Source organism: Typopeltis vanoorti, chromosome 14 (assembly GCF_054136105.1).
Source record: "Typopeltis vanoorti isolate ZY-2024b chromosome 14, IOZ_Tvanoo_1.0, whole genome shotgun sequence".
Taxonomy (NCBI): domain Eukaryota; kingdom Metazoa; phylum Arthropoda; class Arachnida; order Uropygi; family Thelyphonidae; genus Typopeltis; species Typopeltis vanoorti.
The window spans coordinates 2,498,581-2,511,856 of NC_143562.1; the positions used below are offsets into that span (position 1 = coordinate 2,498,581).

At 38.4% G+C, this 13,276-nt stretch overlaps 1 protein-coding gene across 3 annotated transcripts in view; it reads left to right on the forward strand.

Moving 5' to 3' along the window:
* The window catches only part of CaMKII (Calcium/calmodulin-dependent protein kinase II), a 789,323-nt gene that overhangs the window by 147,126 nt on the left and 628,921 nt on the right, over positions 1–13,276 (forward strand). The gene's annotated exons all lie outside the window — the stretch shown is intronic.

The window sequence follows — 13,276 nt, forward strand, 5'->3', positions numbered from 1 at the left end:
AAGCCAGTTACCAATCTAATCCACTAACCTTCATATCTAAATCCATATGTTGCAACCTAAATACCAGCTTGTCATGTTGCAGCCTGTGAAATGCCTTTGTAAAATCCAAAATCTAAAATCCTTACCCTCATCTACTGCTGTTGTTACTCTATTGTAAAAGGTAACCACGTTACAAAAACAAGAGCCCTCTTTAATAAATTGATGCTGGCCTACACCTGCATCAATAATATTGCCCAATTCTGTATACAAGTTGTTACCAATTTCTTTAAAATCTTAATAATGCAGAAGAAATACAAGCATATAGTTTGATACCCTCATTCTACTACTACCACCACCACCACCACCACCACCTTTATACAATGGCACTATCTTACCCTCCTTTCGCTCTCCAGGAACCTGTTCCATTACAAGACTTTCATTAAACAACAAAGTTAATTATTATTATTATGACACCCTCCATGGAGTTGACAGACTCATCATGCGAGGTTCATTCAACTTACAACATGTTTATCATATAGAATCGTTAAGTCCTCAATACTCTTTGCATTAACAACACATTCTGGAAATGCATTCCATTCATTGAGAATTCTACATTAAAAAATCTACTCCTCACACCCTTCTTCACCACACATTTACATACACCATTTCAGGAATGACCTCTGGTTCTTCACCTCTCACCTTCTACTCTTTTTATAATCCCCTCTGGATTAATCTGATAATATCTTCTCACTAACTTAAAAGTCTCTATTATATCACCTTTTTTCATCCTATTCACCAAACTCTGCAATCCACATCTCTTCAACCTCTCTCTCGATATCCCGCATTCAAAAATCCTGATATTGTCTGTCACCCATCTCTGGACCCTCTCCAATGTCTCCACATCACATTGAAAACCAGGTGACCAAATCTGAGCACAATAGCCCAAGTGTGGTCTGACCAGTGCCTTATACAGTGGCACAACTACTTCTTATCATATCTTATCATATAACTTGCGGTGTCCACAGTAATTACACCGCAGCAAGTTCAAATATGAAAGACTATTCATGGAATCAGCCTCAGCTCTTAAGAACATGCCAAACCTCAACAAATTTGGGTGCATAAGACTGCCCCAAATTTGGGAAACATATATCAGAAGAACTTCAACCCAAAGGCCAATAACTACTAATATAGTCCACCAGGGGGAACCATCAGGACTTTAGGAAAACGGTAGCTTCCTCGCTTCGTTTCTCATTTGCTGTTATGTAGCACTTGCGTGCACCTGTTCTTTATTTTAAGTTCCCAAGAAGATGGCAACGTGACATTGCCGAAATATCAGAAAGTATTTATTAAATTTGTTTTTAATTTATATTTCTAGTGTACGCTGTCAATTCCTTAATTATTAGTTATCATGTTTAACCAGCATATAAGCCTTTCAACAAGAATTACATGTCTATTCATCTCCCAAGTTATGACTACATGGTCACTCTCACCAATTGGGCACAAGTGTGATTGTGATTAAGATCACAGTCAGATCCTCTGATGCTATGACCAAATCCAAAACTCTTTATCCTTGTGTTCCCTCCACTGCATGCTATCTAAGACAGTTGTCTCTCAAGAAATCCAAAAATCCAGTTCTCTTAGTACTGCATCTTGCCTCCTCTGCCCAGTTTATATTGCTGTAGTTGAAGTCTCCATAATGATCACTCAATTTGCATTTGCCAAACTAATTTGCTTAAACATTTTTTGCTCATCACATCTATATTCCCTTGTCTATAGCAACATCTTACTACATATCTTCTCTTATAAATGTCTGTCTCACGCTATACTCTCAAAGCCATTAGTGTTATTTCCACTGTGATTCTCCACCCTGAGAGGATACAATTCATGTCTTATCATGAGTAACACTCCATCACCATGTTTATCTTCCTTTTCCTGCCAAAATATGCTACACCCTTCGATTTCTATCACTATCAGAACATCCTCCTCATTTAACTAAGTTTCACTGATATCAGCAATCTTTGGAAAGACTGTCTTGAGTCAATTAATGACACTAACTCATTCCCTTTTTTTCTAATGCTTCTAGTATTTGTATGCAGAAAAACAAGTGCATTGCCATTATTCTTATAGCCATTATTACACCCTTCATAATCCACCTGGCTCTACAATTTAGTGTACACCTCTCATTTCTCAATCCCCCTATGGGGATAAGGGATAATTTATCACTGCTACATTGTACCCTTGCAATTCTAGTTTCTCTGCTTTTACACACCTGTGCCCAGTAAACTGCAGTCTCTCCAAATGCCCTCATCTTTCTGCATTCACATATAATCTCTCTCATGCATACAGCTCTCTTCTTTCCTCAAATGTTCGCCTTGCATCATCATATTCTAGACCTCTCTTACTATCATCTCATTCATCATCGCTGCTCTTCTCCTTTCTCCATATTGGTACTGATGCAACATACTCGCTATCTTCCTTCTGACACTTTCTACTGCACTATCCCCAATATCAATCTCGAATCTCTTGCTACACAATTCATGTTACCTCTCAGATCATTTGTACCAACTATTATCTGTTTTATCTGTAAATATTTGTTACCAACTAATACTGTTATCTCCTCTACATCTACATTTTCACTTCTTCACTGTCATTTTCACACTCTTTATCATTCCATGCAAGCACTCCTTTAGCACTCTATTCTCCCTATAACCATTGAATCTTCATACATGATACTCTGTCTGAATAGATTCATTCATTCTTTTACTGGCATAACTGATTCTTTCTGCTTCCAGTCTTTCTCCCCTTTTGCTCCCACTTTCCCTCCTTCCTCTCATCTCTGTTCCTTGATTCAACTTTCTCTCTCTTGACTTTCTGTGATTTCCTCTCTTCCTCTGTCTCTCCCATTTTCTCACCTTCCTCTTTTGCTAGCTCTCTCATGCCCTTCTCTCACACCTACTCTCATCTTCTTATTCTAGTCAATCTGTCCAGCCACCTAATCTCTTCATTCACTGCCCACATGTCAGGCCTCAGGACTTTCATCTCCTTTCTTAGTAGTGCTGTTATTCTCTCTCCACACACACACACACACACACACACAGTGTGTGTTGAAAGTAGAATATATATATTGCTTTCAACTGATATCTACACATACAATAATGTCCATCAGATAAACCATCTTCCTCTGCCACATTGCCCTAGCTCAAATCCATATGTACACCTTTCACATTCTTTTCACCCTCAAATATACTGCTGGTATCCACAACTTGACTTTCACTTATTTCCAAAGTACTATCTCCTCTTCTGCTGAATCCCAATATCAAAATAGTTATGTCTTCCAGCCCTTTCCCACTGCCATAGCAGTAATACTAGTGTATTATTATTAAATACAATGCTCATCAAACTATGCCTTAAACTAGTTTACTGTTATTATACTTACCACTCACATGGAATGCATTCTTCTCACCTAACAATCTCCAGACCAGAGGCGTGCTCCTCAATAACCTACTCATATACACTCATACAACTTCCAAGGATTACCGCATTTTGCTCTAGTTTCCTTATGCTCTGTGAAAAATCTCTTCTGCCTCATGCATACCTTGGGTCAAGAGGTAAATCAAGTGGGAATTGGATAAGTAGCATCATTAAGCAAAAGTTTCTAAAGAAATGTTAAGGAAGGAATATAAAGAAAAGGTGATCAGCAAGCTCCTGAGAAATACAAAACACATCTTTATACTGCTCCCGAGCAGTATAACAATGGCCTATATATAGTAAGGAAGATAAAATTGGATTATGAGAGATAATCCAATTCTAGCCAAACAGACCAAAGAAATCTAAAAGAGTTATGTTTTTCTAGTGTTTAATGGATGAGTAATAGAAGCAAATGGAATAGCTGAACTACTGACTGATCACTTTGCAAGGGTATAGCATCCAGGTGGAAATATTACAATAATAGCTTTGATAAGGACTGATGTGAGAATACATACAGCTGAATTCGAGATACTTAGGGTACTATAAAATTTCAGCATGAATGCTGCCATGGGATTGGATATCTACAAAGGTATTACTAGAAGCTGCAAGAGAATTGGCACTGCACATGAGTTTCAGCTCTGGCATGGTCCAAGGGGATTGTAAAGATCTTTATAGATCAACCAATATTCAATATTTTAGAAATAGTGCTAAATGTATTGGAAAAATTGGTTGAGGGTCACCAATATGATACTCTATTGGTGACAGAAAGCTTCATGAAGAGTAGGTCTTGCCTTAGTTTTTTTGCAAAAGTGGTATCAAGTTGGATAAATAAAATAGCTAATGCTGGACTTTGCAATTTGACAGGATACCACCTGTACTCCTGTTATATAAATGAGTAAATAGGAGGTAGATATGAAACTCTTGACATGGATAAGAGGATGGCTTATGGGCATAGAAGAGAATCTAAGGGACGAGACAGCTGCCTGGTGTTCAGTAGAACTTAGTACTGGGCCATTATTATTTAATTTGTATATTAATGATATAGGGAATGATTTAAGGAAGAATATTCCATTGTTTATTGATGAATGTAAAACTGAGGAAAGAAATAATAATAATGTGGGGATCTTCCATGATGATGTAAGGTTGACAGTATAGGCAAAGGTTAATGGTTATGTGGTTATTAATGTCAGTCTAAATGGAGTGAAAAGAGTACTGGGAAAGAATTAAAACAGATTTAGTTTCATATTACACTTCTTGAAGATATCATAGAGACATCTTCAGGGAGTGTAATATGAAATTGGAACATACACATGCATGCATATGTATGAGTATGTTACAAAGCAACACTGTGTAACAAAGGGAAACCTCTCTATAGTGCCATTTGGAAGCTTAGGTTGTAACATGGGATCTCTAAGAATTAATGTTTCCCATGTTTTGGGAAGTTTTACACATCCATAGTTATTTAAATTAGGCTGTGTTTTAAGGGCAGCTGTAGATTCTAAAAAAAAAAAAAAAGTCTTCTAAACTTGCAGCAGTGAAGCATAGTGGTTTTGTCCTATTTGATTCTTTGTGTAGTATCCAAGGCATGGTCTGCTAGACCTGACTGACCATAGTCATGATTACATCTGTAATCATGATTACCTGTTGCAATCTACATTTCCTACTAAGTTTTACTTAGTTTTGTGTTGCACAAGTTTGAGCGCGGTTAGTAGTCAGAAGGGGGTCAATCATTCGATGCTGTTGGCACATTCTCCCTCGATGAGTCTTTGGACTCCCTGGAGGTGTCACATAATAATAAATGTTTCCCAGAGATAGATGTGTATGTGTGTCTTACAATTTTATATTGTACTTCCTGCTGAACATATCTCTGTGACTGAGACATATTGGAAGCATTAAACATTGGTTTTAATTCTTTCCCAGTGCTGCCCGTAACATGAGTTCTAGTGAGCACTTTAACCTAAACACATAACATTTGCATGTTTAATGTGTGAAAATGTACAGTTTTGCACTTTTGAATGAAGTCTATTACATGCTATATGTTACATTAATGAACTGAACTGCAAAAAATTGCTGAGGCTTGAGATTTGGATGCAATTGTTGACAAAGAATTGAAATTCAGAGGGCATATTGCAAAAGTAAGCTTATTCAAAGAATCACTTAGATGTTAAGAAAGAAACACATTAACATGTAGGAATAAAAAAAAATCCTTCTTTACAAGGTTTTAATATGATCACATATAGATATCAGTGCATAGATTAGATTACCTGGGTTTTTTTGGGATGTGGAGTTGCAGAAGCAAATGACTAAAATAGTGACATCTGTAGAGTGCTCCCCCATGAGGATGAGTTGAAAGTTTCTGGGTTAAAAAATTTAGTAGAGAGGCAGAAATGAAGAGATATGACAGAAATATATGAGTTATTAAACACTTTTTATAGAATAGATGCTGAAGAAATTTTTCTGTACTGGAAAAGTTTTCTTTCTTTCCCAAGAGAAGACAAGAATTATTCCCTGGATGTTGTATAGCAGTCTGGTTAACAATGATTTTTTTAAAACTTTTTATCACACACATGAAAGGTACAAGAACCTATAGCACATCAGCACTGTATGTGTGAGGTGTAGATGAGGGTTGAGAAAGAAGAAACCTATTGGCATTCTTCTTAAAGATCTATGGAAGTAGGTTTGATGAATTTGCAATTGTACTGTAAAGGGATTTATTATTATTATTATTACTACACCAAGACCTCATCGAAACAAAGATTCATCTGGGAGGTCCTTTATCACACACAGCTCATCATACCATGTCTTAAACACACTCAAACTCCTTGCAGAAACCACACTCTCAGACAAGGCATTCCAATAATTTACAACTCTACAAAAAAAAAAACCTGCCTCTCACCTTCTTTATGCAGTTTTCAGGGATGACCTCTGGTTCTCCCCTGATCTCCCACTATTTTCTGCAGAACCTCTCCAGCATTGATGCTATAACAACCCCTTACCAACTTGTAGATCTCTGTCATATCTCCCCTCTACCTCCTGTCCACCAGACTCTGCAAATTAAATCTTCTCAATCTTTCCTCATACTCGACATTCCAGAGGTCAGAAACTACCTTAGTCAGTCGCCTTTGATCCTTCTCCAACATCTCTTCATCCTTCTGAAAACCAGGTGACCAAATCGGGGCACAATAGTCCATGTGTGACCTAATCAAAGCCTTATACAACGGAACAAGAATCTCCCTACTTCTACACGTCAGTGTCCTCTGCATCATTCCCAGAAGCCTTTGTGTTGTCTTTACAATTTTGGCAGTGTGTCCCCTAAATTTCAGATCCTTATCCACTATTACCCCAAGATCACTTATTTCCTCCACCTCCAACAATATATCCTCACCAAGCATAAATTCTGCATCACATCTTTGTTTTCCAAATTTTAAAATCTTACATTTTGCAACATTGAACTCACATCCCCATTTTCATGCCAATCACTCAATTTATTCAAGTCTTCTTGTAAGGCCACAACATCTTCACTACTATTCATGGTTCGTCCCAACTTTGCATAATCTGCAAACAACTGAATATCTCCATCCAAATCTTCACCAATATCATTAATATATGCAAGTTAAACAGTAATGGCCCTAAAACAGACCCCTGAGGCATTCCACTAGTGACTTTCCTGGATATCGCTCCCCCTTACACAATGTCTTGATACCTATCAGATAGCCAGTCTCCAATCCAATGCACTAATCCAACCCCATCTGCTCTAGTTTGACTGTCAACTTATCATGAGGTACTCTATCAAAAGCTTTTGCAAAATCCAAGTATATTACTGTGTATCCTTCTCCTCTGTCCAAGGAAGCAGTCACTTTATTGTAATAAGTAAGTAGATTACTAAAACATGACCTCCCTTTAGCAAATCCATGCTGGCCATCAAAGATTATACCATTGTTGTCAACCCAACTCTGGATCCTAGTTCTCACAAGCTTCTCCAACAACTTAACCACAACACCTGACACAGATAGGCCTATAGTTTGATGCTCGAGTTCGATCACCTCCTTTATGAAGTGGCACAATCTTGCTCTCCTTCCACTCCTTAGGAACTTGACCAAGTGCAAGACTCCTATTAAAAAAATATGTCATGGCAGGTGTCAACTCCCTGGCACATTCCTTCAGAATACGTGGTGATATATTATCAAGTCCCACAGCCTTATTAACATCTAGTTTGCTCAATTCTCCATACACCTCTTGCTCACTTACAGTCAGTCTCTCCTTCCCATCATCAACTGCTCTCAATCTCTCAATGAAGTCACATTCACAAGATTGAAAGACCTTTATGAACTGCTCATGAAGTATCTCCACCACACATTTCGCAACAGCTGTCTTTATACCATTTTCTCCAATCAATGTCATCCTTCCATAATCATTCTTTCTTTTGCTGGCTACATATCAAAATAACACCTTAGGATTCTTTTTGGCTTCATTAGCCAACTGCTGTTCATACCTTTCTTTAGCTACCCTCACCAACCAAGTCACCCTCCTTGCCTGGTCTTTGTAGACCTCATGGAATTGGTTATTTCCACTTTGTTTATGCTGCCTCCACAATGCCCTCTTTCTCTGTTTCGCATGCTTAATCTCTTTATGCATCCATCTCACACCTACCTTATTTAACTTTCTCACTCTTGGAATACATTTAGACATTGCATCTACTAGAAAGTTTTTGAAAACCCCCAAGCTGCATTGATCTCTTTTCCAGCCAACTCCTCATTCCATTGGCCACCCACAAGCTGTCTCCTGAGCTCTTCATAATCATTCCCCCCCCTAGTAGTTCCACATATACCCTTTTCTCACAGAGGTCCTCACACTGCTAGCAACCACTCAGGTAATCACCTCAAATCACCCCTCACCAATTGGTGGATGATTTGACATCTCATTTATAATTACATCCTCTGATGAGATGACCAAATCCAAGACTCTCGATCCTTGTGTGCCCTTTGTTGCATTCTATCTGAGGTAGTTATCCCTCAAAAACTCAAGAAGCTCATTTTTTTACTTCCAGTTGCTATCTGATCATTCCAGTCTATATTGCCATAATTAAATTCACCCATAATGATCACCGTTTTCTTATTTGCTTGGCCAATTTGATTATATATTTTATTATCACCACCATCCACATTACCTGGTCTATAACAACATCCCACCAAGTATTTGATTCCATTTACCTCTATCTCACACCATACTGTCTCAAAACCACTGGTACTATTTCCCTCCTGCATCTCTACCCTGTATGGACGTAACTCTTTCTCTATCATCAGTAGCACTCCCTCTCCCTTTTTACCCCTTCTATTCTCACAAAACACATCATACCCTTCTATCTCTATTCCTGTCAGGATGTCATCCTCCTCCAACCATGTCTCACTTATTCCGACAATCTTTGGGTGAACAGACGCAATTAGTGCACCCATTTCATCTGCCTTGTTTCTTATACTTCTAGCATTTGTATACAAACACAGCAGCTCATTTCTGGATCTACAGCTAGTTTCACTGATACACTCACTCGATGTGATCTCTCTATGCACAACTGGGGCCATTTCCCTTTCTGCTTCTATATTTTAGAACTCCTTCAATTCCAGCCGTTTTCCCCTGATCCCAGGTCATCCCATTCCTTTCCTGTCTAAACATGCTTTCACCTCCTCTTGGAGCAGCCGCCTTTCTCACGCTGTGTACCCGTCCACCCTGAGCCTCCCTGTTTCTCTGCTCCTCTTGCACACCCGTTCTCCCATTTTCTATACTCATACCATTCACTTTCCCATTCATTTTCCAAATGTAAATGTTAATTCATAACCACCTCTTCAATCTCTCCTGTCTTACTCTACTGCTCTTCCACATCACTTCCTGCTTGATCTGATTCATTCTCTTTACTCACTTCTCTACCTTCCAGCAGCGGTCTCTCCAAGTGACTCATACCATAACCACTCAAATGCAGTCCATCGCTTCCATACAGCTCACTTTGTCCCTCAAACTCATTCAACACATTAACAAACTGTACACCTGTCTTCTCACACATTTCAGCCAGCATATCATTCATAATCCTTGCTCTCTGCCTCATTTCACCACAGCCATACCTAGGCAACATGCTGACTACCCTTCCTGTCATGCTATTCTCTTTTATCCTTCTAAGCAGCCTATTTTGGACAGCAGCTGCTCTTGTTTTAACAGCCCTAACAGCAAGTGGAGTAATGATGTTTGCCAATTCACTGGGGCAGTGACCAAGACAGCATTTGCAGAAGAGATGCAGAGCTGAAACATTTCATTTGTGAAATAGAGGTTGAAGTGAACCTGTGAGGGGAAGGGTCATCTAGAATCAAGAATTTCTAGTTTTTTAAAAGCTGAGAAAGCTATTGATGTGATGTGTTTGTGCCAAGGTAAATGTAAATGTCATTTGGAGGTAAATGTCAATCTAAGGAGAGAGTTCATCCTGTCATGTATGTATTGCTGAGGATGAGGGAAGGTCAGCTGAGATCCTTTTACAAAAGAAAAGGCAAAGTGGAGGAATAGGTGACTAGGATAACCTAGTGTCATTAAAAGATGGTATGAAGATCAGTGTTTAAGGAACTAGCTGCATAATCTTGATGTAAGGGATGTCTGGGAACTACATGGTTTGTCAAAGGAACAGGATGAATGGAAAGTGCTATTGTTGCAAAGCTATAGCACAGATAGGATTTGTATTGTTCGAGAGCAGATAATTTATATATAAGAGAAAGAGGGTAAGGGAGTGAAACAGAGCTCTGAGGTATTCCTGCATTGCTAGCAAGTTCAAAGAGAGCGTGCTGTCCACCATGACATGCAGTGAACAACCAGAGAGAAAGCTGGTTATCCAGTTACAGAGTTTGGCAGGTAAACCAAAGGAAGGCAGTTTGCAAAGCAAGTCTTGATGCCAAACATGATTGAAGGCCTTGAAAATGTCAAGGGTAACAGCACATTTCTTTGAATCTTTCCTTGACATGTGTCCAGTTGTGAGTGATGTAGGATCTGGATTAACTTAATTCATACTGGTGGTCACTGATTAACTGGTGAGTTTCTAGGTAGTGAAGAAGTTGACCATTGATAACTTTTTCCATTATTTTTGAGAGAATCAAGGTGATAGCAATTGGTCATTAGTTGGACAGTAGGCTTTTGTCTCCCTTTTTTGAATGGGTTGGATATATGTTAGTTTCCATGAGATGGGATAGGTGTCAGTTAAGTATAGAAGATTGAAAAGACAATAGATACGAGATGTTAGCTCTCTGCACAATGTTTGAGTACAATACGAGAAATGCTGTCGAGACCAGATGACTTTGTAGTGTTCAGATTGTTTAATATTTTTCTTATGTCTTTCTACCGAAAGGCCACAGGAGGCATATGGTGCTCAGTTGCTGTTAAGGAAGGAGGTGATTTACCTTCATCTGTGCTGCTGGAGTTTGACAAAAGGGGGGTCATCTTTTTCTTCAGTTGCTTAACAGTGGTGCCATCTGGATGGAAGAGAGATGGGAGTTCAGGTGAGTAGAATTGTGTCTGGTGGCTTTTGTGAGGGATTAGAAGGCACAGCTACCATTTGGACAAGAAACAAGTTTTTTGCTAGTGGCTTTTATGAAGTTGGATTTTGATTTGCTGATAGTTCATTTTCATTTATTGTATATGAAGCTTGGGTTCTTGATGCAAGCCATCTGCAGTAAACTGAGATTTTTATTCAACTGCTTTCTGTTGAACCAGGGCTTGGAAAGTGGACAGGAATTTTGGATGGAATGAGGGCCCTTTATGCCACTGAGGATGATTTCTGTGACTCGCTCAGTGCAGGTGTCTGGGTCAGAAGAGCAGAAGCAATAGTCATGGGAAAAAAGAGTAGTAGTTCTGGAGATCATCCCACTTTGTACCATTGTAGTACCAGTGGACACAAGGTTGGGTGTGGTCAGAGGAGGGACATTCTATAAGACTGGAAACTTGCACTAGATTCTAGTCTCAGTTGCCAAGAGGAGAGGTAACTTCTCCAGTATGTCTGGAAGGAGAACCAGTTAAAATAAAAAAGATCAAGGGTATTGGGGGAGAGGAGGGGATTATCTGAAATTCAGGTAGGTAGCTGCATAATTTGTATTAGATTGTTGTTTATAACAAAGATTTCTGCATCATGTCTGGCTTGATTTGCAATGTTGGAAAAGGGGAGCCATTTGGAGTTGTAGACATTCAGGTCAGCTAGGACAATGACTTCACTTTTTGGGTGTGGGGGGGGTCAAGTTACGAAAGGAAGCTGTGAGCAAGAGGATGAGGAGTGGTTTCTTTGCATGGAGGTTGAACCGTGGAATGCATTGCCTGATAGAGTGGTGAGAGTGAGAACGGTCAATGAGTTTAAGGATGGTATGATAGACTTTGTGTTTCCTAGGATGGACTTCCTGCAATGAGTCTTTTGACTCCATGAAGGCCTGAATAATAATAATAATAATATTTATTCTGTGAAACATTCACTATTTTTCTGCACACTTAGATACTCATCTAGATGTGATATATACACATTGAATCCAAACTAATTCAGATGATGAGGTGTTTCAGTTATTGAATACACGTGTCTTTTGAAAATGACTCCACTTTTCCTGCATAGAAAAGATATGCTGCGCGCTGTTATCCTTTTCATAGGTAGTTTAACACATTCATTGCCAATCGCGATATCGCGTGATGCGAGCTCTCACCAAACGGCCGATCACGCGTTATCGTGTGGACGTTGCTATCAAGTAAAAAAAATTTGGCCACCACACGAAATTCCAATTTTCAGCTTGGCAATGAACGTGTTAAGATCATAGGTGCACTTTTGAGTAATTATATAAAGAAAATGACAAAATTATGTAAATTCTATCATAATGATATAAATCAGTATAAGCTAAATTGCCATATATCTTTACCTTTTCCTCCAGTACTAGTATTTATTATTATTATTGACACCTCTAAGGAGTCCAAAGACTCATTGAGGGGAGGGCACCAACTGTACAACTCTCCATCTCCACAACTTAATCTGCCAACTACAGTGAACCACAACTACTACTACCATTATCTACAACAATGGCATCTATGGCAAACCACTAATATTTTTGTCTGTAAATTGTGTGTTTCTCAAGGCCAATTTGTCTGTATGCATGATAAAAATCTGACTTTCCGGGAGAAGAAAACCCTGCTCCCGCCCTATGCAATATGAATGTAGAAGCTGGCACAAGAAGTAATGAAAATAAAAGGACAGTAAATAATGAGGTATAATGTAAAAAAAAAAAAAGAAGAGAAAGAAAAGAAAGAAAGGACAATGGTGAGATACCATTAGAATTCAGGGAGATGAAGAAGAGAAGGAAGTATATGTAAAGAAAGAAATACATAAACTGACCTGGATAACAAAATCAGAAATAAGAATAACCACATCATAATCCATACAGCTTTAAAACTGAAATGCTTTAAGGGAAGGATGAACTATGATGTAGCTATGTTAAAATATTTTTCATTATGATAAAGAATTTATTCAAATTTTGGAGAATACAGAGTACAAAATGGAGAAGGAGAAAGCCCAGAAGACAGTAAAGAGGCTTACCAATTTATTTTAGGATAGTATGTAATAAGGGAATAAGACAGCATTTAGATAACAAAAAAATAATAACATAAATAAGTAAAAATAAGCAAGGAAACAAGACCTAGAAACTATTAGTGAAATAGCATTAAAATGAAACTATATAAGAAAATACTAAGTCTCAAAAAAATGCAGAAATTCAAGAGAAATTAGAGAGAGAGAAATAAAGTAGTTAAGAGATCAGTAAAAGATACAAGAAATTGG